The sequence below is a fragment of the Antechinus flavipes genome, chromosome 1 (assembly GCF_016432865.1).
Source record: "Antechinus flavipes isolate AdamAnt ecotype Samford, QLD, Australia chromosome 1, AdamAnt_v2, whole genome shotgun sequence".
In the NCBI taxonomy this organism is placed as follows: domain Eukaryota; kingdom Metazoa; phylum Chordata; class Mammalia; order Dasyuromorphia; family Dasyuridae; genus Antechinus; species Antechinus flavipes.
This window is the reverse complement of record NC_067398.1, coordinates 654,991,491-655,005,103: the sequence shown is the minus strand read 5'-3', so window position 1 is coordinate 655,005,103 and position 13,613 is coordinate 654,991,491.

Below are 13,613 nucleotides of genomic sequence, written 5' to 3'. Positions count from 1 at the left end.
CAAAACTAAGAGAGGAGAGAAAACAGTGGTGATTTTCCTACCTTAACGACTTCTCACTGTCCCGACTATGAGACTGCCATGGAAAAGACACCTTTTCTATTCTGCTTGCCTCAAATCTCTTCCCATTCTAGCCCACCCTCCTTTCAACCATCAAACGGATGTTCCTACATCCACAGATCAGACCATCTCACCTTATCTCCCCAACTCAATAAATTTCAGTGTCTCTCAATCATCTCCAAGATCAAATAAAAAAATTCTTTGGCATTCAAAGCCTTTCATAACCATCCTACTACTTTTCCTAGTTTCTCATACCTTGCATCATTCCCACCACATACTCTTTGTCCAGCAACACTGGCCTTCTGGCTGGTCCACAAACAAGATACTTGATTAGGCTTTGGACATTTTCTCTGCCTGGAATGCTTTTTAAACTCATTACTCTCTACTGGCTTCCTTTGCTTGTTTTAAGTTCCAATTAAAATCTCACCTCTCACAGGAAACCTTTCCAAAAGCTTTTTAATAATTCTAGTGCTATGTTTAACCTATATTGGATTATTTGCTGTCTAGAGGAAGGAGTGGAAAGGAGGAAGAAAAATTTGGAACACAAGATTTTGCAAGGATGAATGCTAAAAACTATCATGTGTTTTGAAAATAAAAGGCTATTATTTAAATTCTAGTGCTTTCCCTCTTTATTTCCAATTTATCATGTATTTATCCTGTTTGTACATACTTATTTGCTTGTCATTTCTCCCATTATATTTTAAGCTCCCTGAGGGCAGAGACTGACTTTTGCCTTACTTCGTACCCTCAGCTCTAAGCATAATGCCTGACACATAGCATTTAATAAATTATTTTTGTTTATTGACTAGGCCTATTCCCAAAAAGTTCAAAGAAAGAGGAAAAGGCGTTACATGTATAAAAATAGTAATAGCAACACTTTTAGCTAAGTGGTTACCTGTCATTTGGGGGATGGCTGAACAAATTATGGCATGTAAATGTAACAGAACATTATTGCACTATAAGAAATTATGACAAGGAGATTCTAAGAGAACTTGTGTAAATTGATACATAGTGAAATGAGCAGAATTAGGACAGGTTATAAAAAATAATGCTGTAAAACAACTTTAAATTAAGAAATCTGATCACTACAGTCACCAACCACAATTCCAGAGGGCCAATAATGAAGAATGCTACCTACATCCTGACCAAGAAGTGACCAAGATTTAAGTTTCAATAGGAATTACACATTTCCAGATAGTGAATGTGGGAATTTGTTTTTCTTGACTACATATATTTCTTACAAAAGTCGCACTTTTCTTCTTCTTCACTTAAGGAAAATTACTTTGGCAGCAGTGGAGAATGAAATGAAGATACTTGAGGAAATGAGACTAAATAGGAGACCACTGAAATAAATTGAGAGGGGATGAGGGCTCAAAGTAAAATGGTAGCTGTGTGTGAGCAGGGAGAAGGGGACAGGTACAAGAATTGCTGTGGAAATAGAAATGGTAAAATTTAACAACTAATTGAGCATATGGGGTGAGGGAAAGAGAAGAGGAGGTTGTCCAGTTTAGATCTTGTGGAGGTTGATGGTGTCTTACAAATAGAGAAATTCAGAAGGGGGTGAGAATGGAGATGGGGAGAGCAAGATAGTGTTGCTAAAAAGAAAAGGAAATTTTACTATAGAAAAGGAGAGAAGGAATTACAGAAAGGCAAGACAGCTTTGAAAGACACCTGATAAATTTACTTTAGACTTTTTAAAAAGAAGCAAGCTGTATATAATAGAGATGGGCAAGTTGATGGACAAACCTACTGAGTATATAGAAACGCTTGTGTAGTTGATTTTGGTTAAGTTTATATGTAATCTCTGAAAATCCTTACCCCATCTCCCATTCCTACTGATGAGTCAGGTCCCCAGACTTCAGGTCCCTCAGGTTTCTAGGATAATTTATTGGTTTGCTTCCTCAACCCTTCAAACCTCCTTCTAAAGAGTATCAATTAGGAATTAATTTAGTTAGCTCTCCTTAAGCAGCTTTGTAGAAAGAGGTATTTACTAAAGTTTTAAAGCTAGTGTTCACTTAGTTTTTTGTTTTCAAAGTGCTTTATAAGTTATTTCTGTTGATTGCCACAACAGCCTCATGTGGCAGATGCTATCATTATCTCTGTTTTACTGAATCTGATAAAGGTAAATTAATTGTCCAGAGTCTCACACCTAGGAATTACTGGAGGCAAGAGCTGAATCTAGGTTTTCCTGACTCTAGGCCAATCCAACATGTCACCTAGCTGCCTGGGAGAATATAGGGAAAGTGAGTTCCAGCTTAGAAGGTATACTTGGTAAAGGGAGATAACTCACATCTTCAAGTTCCTTTATTTCCTTCAAAGCCCTTTATTTCCATCTGTGGGCTGCACAAGAAGATGCCCTAAAGTATAATGGATGAATCTATGTCCAATTTGTCCTTGACTCTCCATGCATCAAAACACCCATCAGTGATTTGGGGACCCTATTCAAGATGCTTATAGAAAGATCAGAACGGCCACATCCTCTGGACCCATCAGATCCAGATCATTCTCTGGTCTGAATCAGAAGGGAGGGGAACTACTCAGTAGCTGAAACGATGAACTTTTCCTTTCCTTCCAGGCAGTTCTTTCTCAAGGACTTGCTAGAAAGGGACATGCCCCAATTTCTGGTGAATTCTCCCAGATACTAACCAGCTAACATGATGTTTTTATGCAGAACGCAGAGAACTCAATGAAATACCATGGCCAATTGAACAGATTTCATCCAATGGCATTCAAAGATACCTTGTCTAAAGTGTCTTGATGAACTGAGACATGTTCTTAGTTAAGTATTGTTCTTTATCAAGCTAAAATGGGATAGAGTAGTTTTGACACTACCCTCACAACAGAATTTTTTAAATGGAAAAAACACAATAAATAAAACACTTAATTGACAAGAATGAAAATATTTACCAATAATGCAATTACATTGTAAAAAGGGAGATAAGTACACATGTAAGAATAAAATAAATATTAACATAGTAAATATAAAGCAAATACAATGTAACTTGAAATAGAAGACCCTAGAAGTTATACCAATTAGCAAAGGCTTCCCATAGGAGATGATGGATGCTTGAGCTACCTTTTGAGGAAGAGAGGGATTCTGTGAGGTAGAGGTGAGGAGAAAAAGCACACCAAACAGAGGGTCTGCAAAGGTAAAGAGATGGATGATAGTTAGGTAGGACACCAATAGATGCAGGAAGAGAGCAATATAAAAAGAAAAAGGCTGGAAAAATAGGCTGGAACTAGATTGTGAAGGGCTTTAAAAGCCAACTGGAATTTGTATATGATTCTAAAGGTAATAGCATCCTCAAGGTTTATTGAGTAGGTGAGTGATGTTGTGAATAAGCACTTCAGGAAAATCTCTTTGGCAGCAATGAAGAATGAAGTGAAGATACTTGAGGAAAAGAGACTAAATAGGAGACCATTGAAATAAATTGAGAGGGGATGAGGGCTCAAAGTAAAATGATAGCTGTGTGTGAGCAGGGAGAAAGGGACAGGTACAAGAATTGCTGTGGAAGTAGAAATGGTAAAATTTAACAACTAATTGAGCATGTGGGGTGAGGGAAAGAGAAGTGGAGGATAACTTCACAGTCGTCCAGTTTAGGTCTTGGGGAGGTTGATGATGAATTACAAAGGGAGAGATTCAGAAGAGTAGATTTGGGGAGAAAGAATTAAGTTCTCTTTTGGATATGTTCAGTTTGAAATATCCATGAGGGAACTGGGGAGATGCTAGGGCTGGTTTTATAGATCTAGAAGTCATCTGCATAAAGATGCTAACTCCATGGAAGCTGATGATGTCACCAAGTGAAAGAGTGTAAAGAGAGAAGATTAAGGACAGCACTTTGGGGAACACGATGTGGAAAATGATCCAGTAAAGGAGTCCAAGAACCAGTGATCAATTAGGTAAGGAGACCCAAGAGAGAACAAAATGTTGAAGGATACTCATATCAAGGAGGAGAACATGGTCAACAGCATGGAAGGCAGCCAAAAGGTAGAAAAGGCAATGAAAAAAGACCATCGGATCTGGCAATTTAAAAGATCACTGGTAACCTTTAAGAGAGCAGTTTCAGTCAAGTGGTGGGGTTGGAAGCCAGATTACAGAGGATTGAGGAGAGAGTGAAGTAAGAATCAATGACAGTGAATGTAGACACTTTTTCCCCTAAGAGTCTGTCTGAGAAAGGGAGGAGGGGGATCATATGATGATATTAGGAAATAGTAGGGTCCATTGAGAGATTTTAAGCAAAGGAAGGAGAGAATTGGGATTGTTTGAAGAAAGTAGGAGAGGAGCTAGCAGGATAAGAGTCTGAAGGGTTTCAATTTTCTAGAAAATATGGGATGGCATTAAGGTTACATGAAAAGGACTTTGTCTTGGCAAGAAGAGGGCCACTTCATCTCTTCCATAAAGAGAGCCTTAATTGATCAAAGATGGACAGAAGCAGCTACACCCAGAGAAAGAACAATGGGAAATGAATATAAACTGCTTGCATTTTTGTTTTCCTTCCCGGGTTATTTATACCTTCTGAATTCAATTCTCCCTGTGCAACAAGAAAACTGTTCGGTTCTGCACACATATATTGTATCTAGGATATACTGTAACCTATTTAACATGTATAGGACTGCTTGCCATCTGGGGGAAGGGGTGGAGGGAGGGAGGGGAAAAATTGGAACAGAAGTGAGTGCAAGGGATAATGTTGTAAAAAATTACCCTGGCATGCGTTCTATCAATAAAAAGTTATTAAAAAAAAAAAGAAAGAAAAAAATCTCTGGAAAAAAAAAAAAAGAAGAGGGCCACTTCACTATCACAGGCTGGGGAAAGGAGAAGAGAATGAGGGATGTTGTGAGGGAATTGTGAAATAAGACAGGGAGAAAAAAGAGCTCTCAAGAAATGACCTTCATTTTCTGAGTGAAAATCAGTTGCTAAATCTTGTTGACTTTACCAAGGTTATCCCCTTCTTTTGATTCATAGAGTTACCCCCCCAATGTGAACCCAAATATCCTTTCTCCTGGGCTATTGTAGCAGCCTCCCAGAAGTTATCTTATAGATCTCCATGCTTCAAATAACTAATAACTTCAATCCATGGCTGTCATTTCTAAAGTGTGAATCTGACCATGCCATTCCCTTTTCAACAAACTCCAGGAGTTCCCTATTACTTGTTGGATAAAATATAAAATCCCTTGTTTGGAATTAAAAGCCCTTTACAATCTGATTCCAGGTTATCTTTGCAGCCTTGTTAATCATTAATCCTTTCACATTTAGACTCTTTGCACCATCTCTCTCTCTATCTAGAATGGGTTTGGTTTTGCAAAGAAAAGGGCCAGCTTATCGTTTAAAAAAAAAAGGAAATGGAAAAAAAAAACTGATAATGATGACAAGAGATTGTGAGATGAGGAGAATATATAAGAGGGAACTTATTGTTAATAGCTTAACTTTTCTCAGCAAGAGGCAAAATCCTTTCCCCTGAGGAAAAAATATAGGAAACTTAATGAGAAAAGGCTCAAAAAAGCTTTGGCAGGGAGTAAGTTTGGGAATGTCACTCTGAATGAAGAAGCTTTTTGCTTCTGCCATAGATGCTGTCTTCCCCACCTTCCCCCTCCCAAAAAAAAATTCTGTATGCCTTAATATGAATATATTTTGATCACTTACTGAATACAGACTGCTTTGGGGCAAGAACCCTTTTGTCTTTGTATCTCCATTGTCTAGCTTGAACCATTAAATTCTGGTTCACTTATTTATTGAGGGAAAATGAAGAATGTTGAATGACTCAGATTTTGAACCTGAGTGATTGTTGGAATTCCTGTGCCTCAACAGAAATAGGATGACTTAGAAGAATACTTTGGAGAAGAAATATAGAGGTTTTGTAGTTGTCATGTTTGAAATATGCTAAGTTTGAATCTATGATAGAACCAGTTTGGAATAGTTTATAGAAGAAATCCAAAAATTGGAAATGGGGCTTCTCAGTCCATGCATGAGGAGGATCACCTGGGAAGGAAAGAAATACTTTGGCTAGGCTTTTGACAGGATTTTTCACACATAATCTCCTTTGGCTGGAGGAAGACTATCTAGCTTGAAAAGGGTCTACAGGATATTAGATTTCCTATCAGTGTCTTAAACGGCATTCTCAGATCAGCTGGTGGCAATAGCTGCATTATCAGGATCTAAGGATTTCTTGAACTCCCTAGGAAGAAGAGGAAAAAAAAAATTAGCCACCTGGAGCTCCACTAGAAACCAGGAAACTCAAGGAAGAACAGTGAAACCCTAGCATTAGACTAGGAGAGATTCCAGAAGCAGCATAATGAAGAGCCCCCAGGAAAACTTGAGCCTCCAGGAGGAAAAGTTAGGAATCTACCTTCTGGCTGGATAGAACCTCCCCTATCTCCCTACCAGCATTCAAATGGACATACTCTATGAGGCCAGTAGCTGCCATTCTGGACCTTCATATTTCCTGAATATTTCAAATTTCACTTCTATCCCTTCAAATTTCCTAGTGCTCTGAATCCCATTATCTTCCTCTCCTGGAAGGTTTGCTTTCTGCATGCTGAATAAGGACAGGCTTGGGAAGCTAATAAAATGTATGTTTTTTAAATGACCAATTAATGGCTTCGCTAAAATTGCAGCCTATGAAATTAGTTTACAAAAATCAATAGCATTTCTATATACAAAGAATAAAATTCAGGAGAAAATAATAGAAAGGGAAACCCATTCAAATAAACACAAACTGAAGAAAATATCGGGACACACTCAATATCCATAGAGATACAATTACAAATACTCTTTAAAGAAATAAAAAACAATTTAAATAACTAAAGGGAAATTCAGTTGGGTTTCAGATGGACTGAGCAAATATATAAAAAGTGACAATATTACTGAAATTCAGGTACAGATTTATTGCTATGCTAATCAAATTGTCAAAGGTTCATTTTAAAGAACAACACAAAATAAATGAAATTCATCTGGAGCCACAAAAGTTCTAAAAAATTGAAGGAAATAATGAAAATAAAGGTAGGAATAAAGGAGAGACCTCAAATTATATTATATAAATCAATAATCATCAAATTATTTAAAGTCTCCATAAAAGTGTGATTCCATTGCCTCACTCTGGCATGGAAATGACCCCAGGTTCTAAAATGCTATAGCAGAGGAACATGAGCTCTGGCAGAGAATTCTCTTTTTTGAACATCAGCTTAGCTAACTGAGGAGAGGCACATCATCAGTAGGCTAAGCTCGTGGTCATGAAACCTTTTTGACCATGGCAACTTGTATAACTGGAGAAAATAAATAATAGACCTCAGTGCTGTGAGGTCCCCTTTCTGCTTCTACATCAACAGTGGCAAAGTGGTAGGATTGGGAGAAATGGGGCTAAAAATTACACAACTTTTAGATCAGCAGTAAACTTTAATTAGACTGTTAATCTCAGATACTCTGAGATCCTAATTCAGTGACCATTAAGTAGACATATTACTAGAGGAGTTTAATTTTCCTGCTATAAATGAAAACCTAAGAAAGTTGCAGGTAAATGGAAGATGACTTATAGATATTCCTTGAATAAGAGACGGCAAAGAAAGAAGTTGGTAGAGTAGTTGCTGAGGACTAAGTAGATAAGAAATTCTATGAAAAACTTCATTAAGACTCTCCAAATCAAACCAATATAAACTCTGATACTTGGTGCCTTCAATGAAAAGTTGGGGAGAAATATATTAGAAAGGATGGTTAAGTTAAAAAAGAGACAGAGAGAGAGGTCAATGACATGAATTGTAAATTATACAGAACCCCCATACCTCTATGTATCTTGAACATTACAAAAATACAATTGGTTAGACCTGTGATGGAGAGAGCTCTCTGCATCCAGAGAGAGGACTATGGGGATCAAATGTGGATCACAACATAGTATTTTCACTTTTGTTGTTGCTTGCTTGCTTATTTTTTCCTTTCCCATTTTTTTCCTTTTTGATCTGGTTTTTCTTGTGCAGCATGATAAGTATGGAAATAAACTTAGAAAAATTGTGCGTGTTTAAGCTAATTTGGATCACTTGCTCTATAGGAGAGAGAGCAGAAGGGAGGAAGGGAGAAAAATTTGGAACACAAGGTTTTGCAAGGGTGAATGTTGAAAACTATGTTTGTATTTAAAAATAAAAAGTTTTTATAAAAATAGACTTGATAAGTACTGGACATAGTGAGCACTAAACATCACATAGAATGAAAATGATTACATTTTAACACAAAAGAAAAAGAGTTGTGCACATATGAGTTATCTCTGTTAGCTCTCTATGACTTACAGTCAGACCCTTGACCAGAATTTGTAATAATTTTGAAAAGAATAATAATGAGGAAAATGTATAGTATATAGTTAAAAAGTTTTTAACTCTGATTTATTTAAATTATCTGCCAGAATTAGAAAATGGGAAATGGACAACAGAAATGACATGTATACCAACTATAATTTCATTAAATCAATATAAATTAATTGCTATAACAAGGAAATGAAAATTGTCCAGAAAATGCCTTTCTCAGAAAACATTTGAATTACTGACCAAATACAGAGAGAAGGCTGCCAAAGGCAACATCAGTTTAGAACATAGGAAGGTAGGTGATGTTGTGGATAGTGAGGCAGATTTGGAATCAAGAAGACCTGAGTTCAATTCCTGCCTAAGGTAATTAGTAGCTATTGGACTACCTCATAGGGTTGTTGTCATCAAATAAGATGATACCTTTTATAGAAGGATGATGGACAATTAGGAACTATATTATCTGATAAAGTAGAGAGAAATATTGGAAGGCAAAAATCTGTCAAGAAAATTTGGCAAAATATCCAACTAAGCATAATTACTATTGAAGCACTCAAAGAAGGAGAAAAAGAACAACAAACAATAAAAATGGAAGAGATTAGCAAAAATTGTAATAAACTTCTAACTTCTCCATCAAAAAATTTGGAACCAGTACACTCAGACTCTATTATCAATCCCTGAGGTGTTTTCAGATGAAGTAGAAATGGCATTAAAGAGAATAAAAACAGGAAAACCAACCATATTGGGTTAAGTATACACATAGGAGATCCATTTTTGGATACAATGCAATTTCTTTTTTTTTTTAATTAAAGCTTTTTATTTTCAAAACATATGGACGGATAATTTTTCAACATTGACCCTTACAAAACCCTCTGTTCCAAATTTTCCCCTCCTTCCCCCCAACCCTTCCCTAGATGGCAAGTAATCCAATATATGTTAAACATGTTAAAATACATGTTAAATCCAACATATGTAAATATATTTATACAATTATCTTACTGCATAAGAAAAATTGGATCAAAAAGGTGAAAAAATGAATAAGAAAAGAAAATGCAAGGAAACGACAACAAAAAGAATAAAAAGAATACGTTGTGAGCCACACTCAGTTCCCACAGTTCTCTCTCATTGAACAAGTGGAACTGGTTTGAATCATCTGTTGATTGTCCATCAGAATTGATCATTGTATAATCTTGTTATTGTTGTGTACAATGATCTCCTAGTTCTGTCCACTTCACTTAACATCAGTTCATGTAAGTCTCTAGGCCTCTCTGAAATCATCCTGCTGGTCATTTCTTACAGAACAACAATATCCCATAACATTCATATACCACAACTTATTCAGCCATTCCCCAACTGATGGGCATCCATTCAGTTTCCAGTTTCTTGCCTCTACAAAAATGGCTGCCACAAACATTTTGATGCAATTTTGAGGACATGGAGTAGACAACTTATAAAATATCTAAAAGAAGGAAGGAAGAAAACATGCATTTATTAAGTACTTACTCTATGCCAGGCACTAAGCTAAGCACTTAAAAATATCTCATTTGATACTCACAACTGCTCTATAAATTGGGTGTTATTAGATTTTAATTCAGATCTTTCTGAATTGCTCTATCCAATGTGTGCTTGCTACCCAGATGCTTCCTACAGGAGGACGAAGATATCAAAGTTGTGGGGGGGGGGGGGAACCTAAAACTTCAGAATTAACTGATGCCCAAAAGGATTGAATAAGAAAGCATCCACAATGATCAAGCTATATGTCTACTTTCTCATCTATACAGAATCTCTGTGGGGGAGGGAAATGATTGGTAAGTCTGGGTCCTCCACACAAATTGAGGACTTCTTCAATGAAAGTATTAATGCAAAATGGTCAGACTTCAGAAAATGATATCCAACAATGGACCACATCTTTGCCATCTTACCAATGACTAAATGATATAAAAATATAAAGTTGTATTGTGTTTACTATTAATTATGAAAAATCATTTCACTATAGAACAAAATGTCATTTCATAGGTTCTTTTTAAAAGCTGTATCCCATCCATGTATCAAAATCACTTAAAATTCTCTCTGTCAGATTTAACAACAGAAATAAACCTGTTCAACGGTCCTCTGATTGAAAAAGAAATTAGGTAAGACATAAATAAGGAGAGGTATACTCACTAAAAATATGCTCACCACAGTGATAGGGGTAGATCCAATGCAATGTTCAGGTCAGGAAGGGGATTATCTATGAATTAAGAGGTCATTCAGATCTTCCTGTTTATAGGTGAGATATTGGTTGCCTGAGCCATTGTTAAGCTATATGGAAGAGATCTATGATCACTTACAGTAGTATGATCTGTTCATCCATACAAGAAAGAAAAAATGGAGGAAGAATGTTTATTGTCTAGATTTCAACATGTATCTCAAGGGATACTCTACAGAACTTGCCTAAAAGTATATTAATCAGGGATATACTATATACTTGAGCTTAGAATTAAAAAGGAGGACAGCAAACTAGACTGCTTTCCAGAAATTATAAATGTCAAAGCTTCCTATAGCAACAAATGCCAATATTTAATGAGAAATGTGGGTGTCTATGTCAAATTTTTGAGGACACATGAACAAACATCACATGGGATGGGAAAGCATTGAAGAATTTCAGTCTTTATCTCATGTTCCAAGTCAATGAGATCACATTCATTTGAGTAGTCATCAAATTCACTTGGAACAGGACAAGGGAAAATCAGAAATAATTGAACTCAATAACCTAGTTCAATAAACTAACAAACATAAATTACCTAGGGAAAAATTGTTTATTTGGGAAAACTTAGATCAGTCTGATAGAATTAGTTTTATACAAACATCTTAAGTCATACACAAATATAAATTTCAAAAATATTAAAAAACTGTATCAGAATAGATTAGAAAGAAGCAGATTATATATAGCTTCTATCTATGAGTAGGAAGTGAATTCTCAACCAAAGATGAAACAATCACAAAAGATAAAAATAAATAATAGAAGTCCAGGAGGCTATACATATATATACAGTGGCCCTTAAGGGCCTGGCTTTCCTCTCTTTCACCTTTAAAGTATTTATTTTAGATGAAAAGTTCTGAATTTAGTTCAAATCACTCTGAACTCCCAATTAGGAAAATTCTTAACATCTCAGTGGAGGTTGGGCTCTCTAACTTTACATTTATATCCATCTCCAATTAACCTCTGATTTCTTATTGACTGAGGCAAAATTCAATTTAGTGGAAATATTTAGGTAACAGAACAACAGATTAGATTATCTTATCTATGGCCAAACAGGCATCAGCAAGAGAACATGGGGAAAAAAGCTGACCTGGATTCTCTTCTCTGGGATGCCTAGAAAGCCAATGACATCTGCATATTTCTTCTCTGGTCAGTTCTTACTACATTCCAACTCTGCCCCAGTAGCCTTCTCATGCAGGAGGTATCTTTATCCCCAGGGGCTTCTTGGCTCTCTGATAGGTGAGATATTCCTCAGAACCTCCATTTGAGAAAATACTCCTGCTAGTCATGCTCATTTTTAGTTCCCAATTCTCTAGACTACTTTTCTACCTGGCACTTAGCACCCTCTCCATTTTCAACTCTCTTTTATGTGTTATGTCCATTAAAATATAAGCTCTTTGAGTGAAGGAGCCATCTTTCTCTTTGCTTGCATTTTTATTCCTAATATTTATCTGGATGCTTGGCATTAGTAAGTGCTTATTAAATGTTTTATCTAATCTAATCTTAAGGTCCCTTTGTTCCTTTTAGGTGTGCTTGAAAATGCCGAGCTTGTATTCTCTCAAATTCAGACCTTCACAATTTCTCTCCAATTCTGAAATGGTATTTTCCATTTATTTCTTTTTTATTTCTATTCCTATTATTTCTGGTTGACTTAGTCCCTGACATAATGGCTTTGACTGATTGCAGAAGATATACAGGCATTGTTCACAGCTCAGTTCTGATCCTTTGATTCCATCAGAAAGTTCTTACCTAGTTAAAGTATCAGAGCTAAAATGGGGTGATTCCAATCCCATCACATAAGGATGTAAAAGAGTTGGGTCTGTTCCATGGCAGCAGGAAACTTGAGTTTGATATTTAAAGCCCTTGACAAAATTCTTCTGGTCACTCTACAGATTTCTTTCCCTTTACTCTTCAACATGCATTCTAAGCTTCAGTCAAATGGCCTACTGGTTTCTACCCCCACAATTGTTCCTGTCTTTGTTCCTTAGCATAGACTATACCTATTTCTGGAATATTGTCTTCTCTCTCCTTAGTCAGCCTCTTAGAATCCTGAGGTTCCTACAAGCCCAGCTCTAGAGCCATTCTCTTTTTCATTGTACTCACAAGTACTAATTCCAGCAGTGATCACCTCTAGCCTTTTTATTGTTCCCTGTATATGTGGCATCTTTCCCTGTAAAGTGTCAGCTCCATATGGTCAGGAAACATTTGCATGTGAATCCCTAGGGATCTTGCATAGTCTGCACATAGAAAAAAATGTGATTATTGTTTACTGGTCTTCTTGCTTCCAGTCCCTCACACTGTCCTCAAAACAGCTACTAAAATAATTTAAAGGAACATATCTGTCCACAGCAAGCCCCTAATTAAAAATTTTCAATGGTTTCTGATTGTATTTAGTATAAAAGACAACATTCTCAGTGGATATTCATTCGACAATCTAGACAATCTAGACAATAACTATTCCCCTTTGCCTGGAGTGAATTAATTCCTCATCTCTGCCTCTCAATACTTATCTTCCTTCAAGGTTTAGCCAATTTGTCCAGAAAGCTTCTTAGACCCTTTGTCCTTCCTTACATTATCTCGTTATCTATTATCTATCTATCCTAACATAGGTAAATATGTACACGTCCCTATTTTCTCCTACCACTCAGTAAAATGTAAGCTTTGTGGACAGAACAGATCTAGTTTTTGCTTTTTTATCCTTAGCGGCTAGCATTGTACCTTCCACAGTGTAGGCGTAATAAATGTGGGATTTTTGTTGTTGAAAACTGCCTCTTTGCAAGTTTCATGCATTATTCATTATATTTCTTAAAGTCAGGACTTCTGACTTATGAGTCCTGGCACCTTTCCATTGTCCTTCAGATTACTTGGGCAGAAGCCAAAGGAACTGCTGAGAAAAGGACCCGGGAGCCATTAACTCCCAACTCCCACCCTCATGCTTTGGGATGTCAAGTCACACGCTTGTTGCTCAAGCATTGTAGCTTCTGCATGCATCCAGGATTTGAGATCATGCAGTGGTTCCCCTACTTTTCCTACC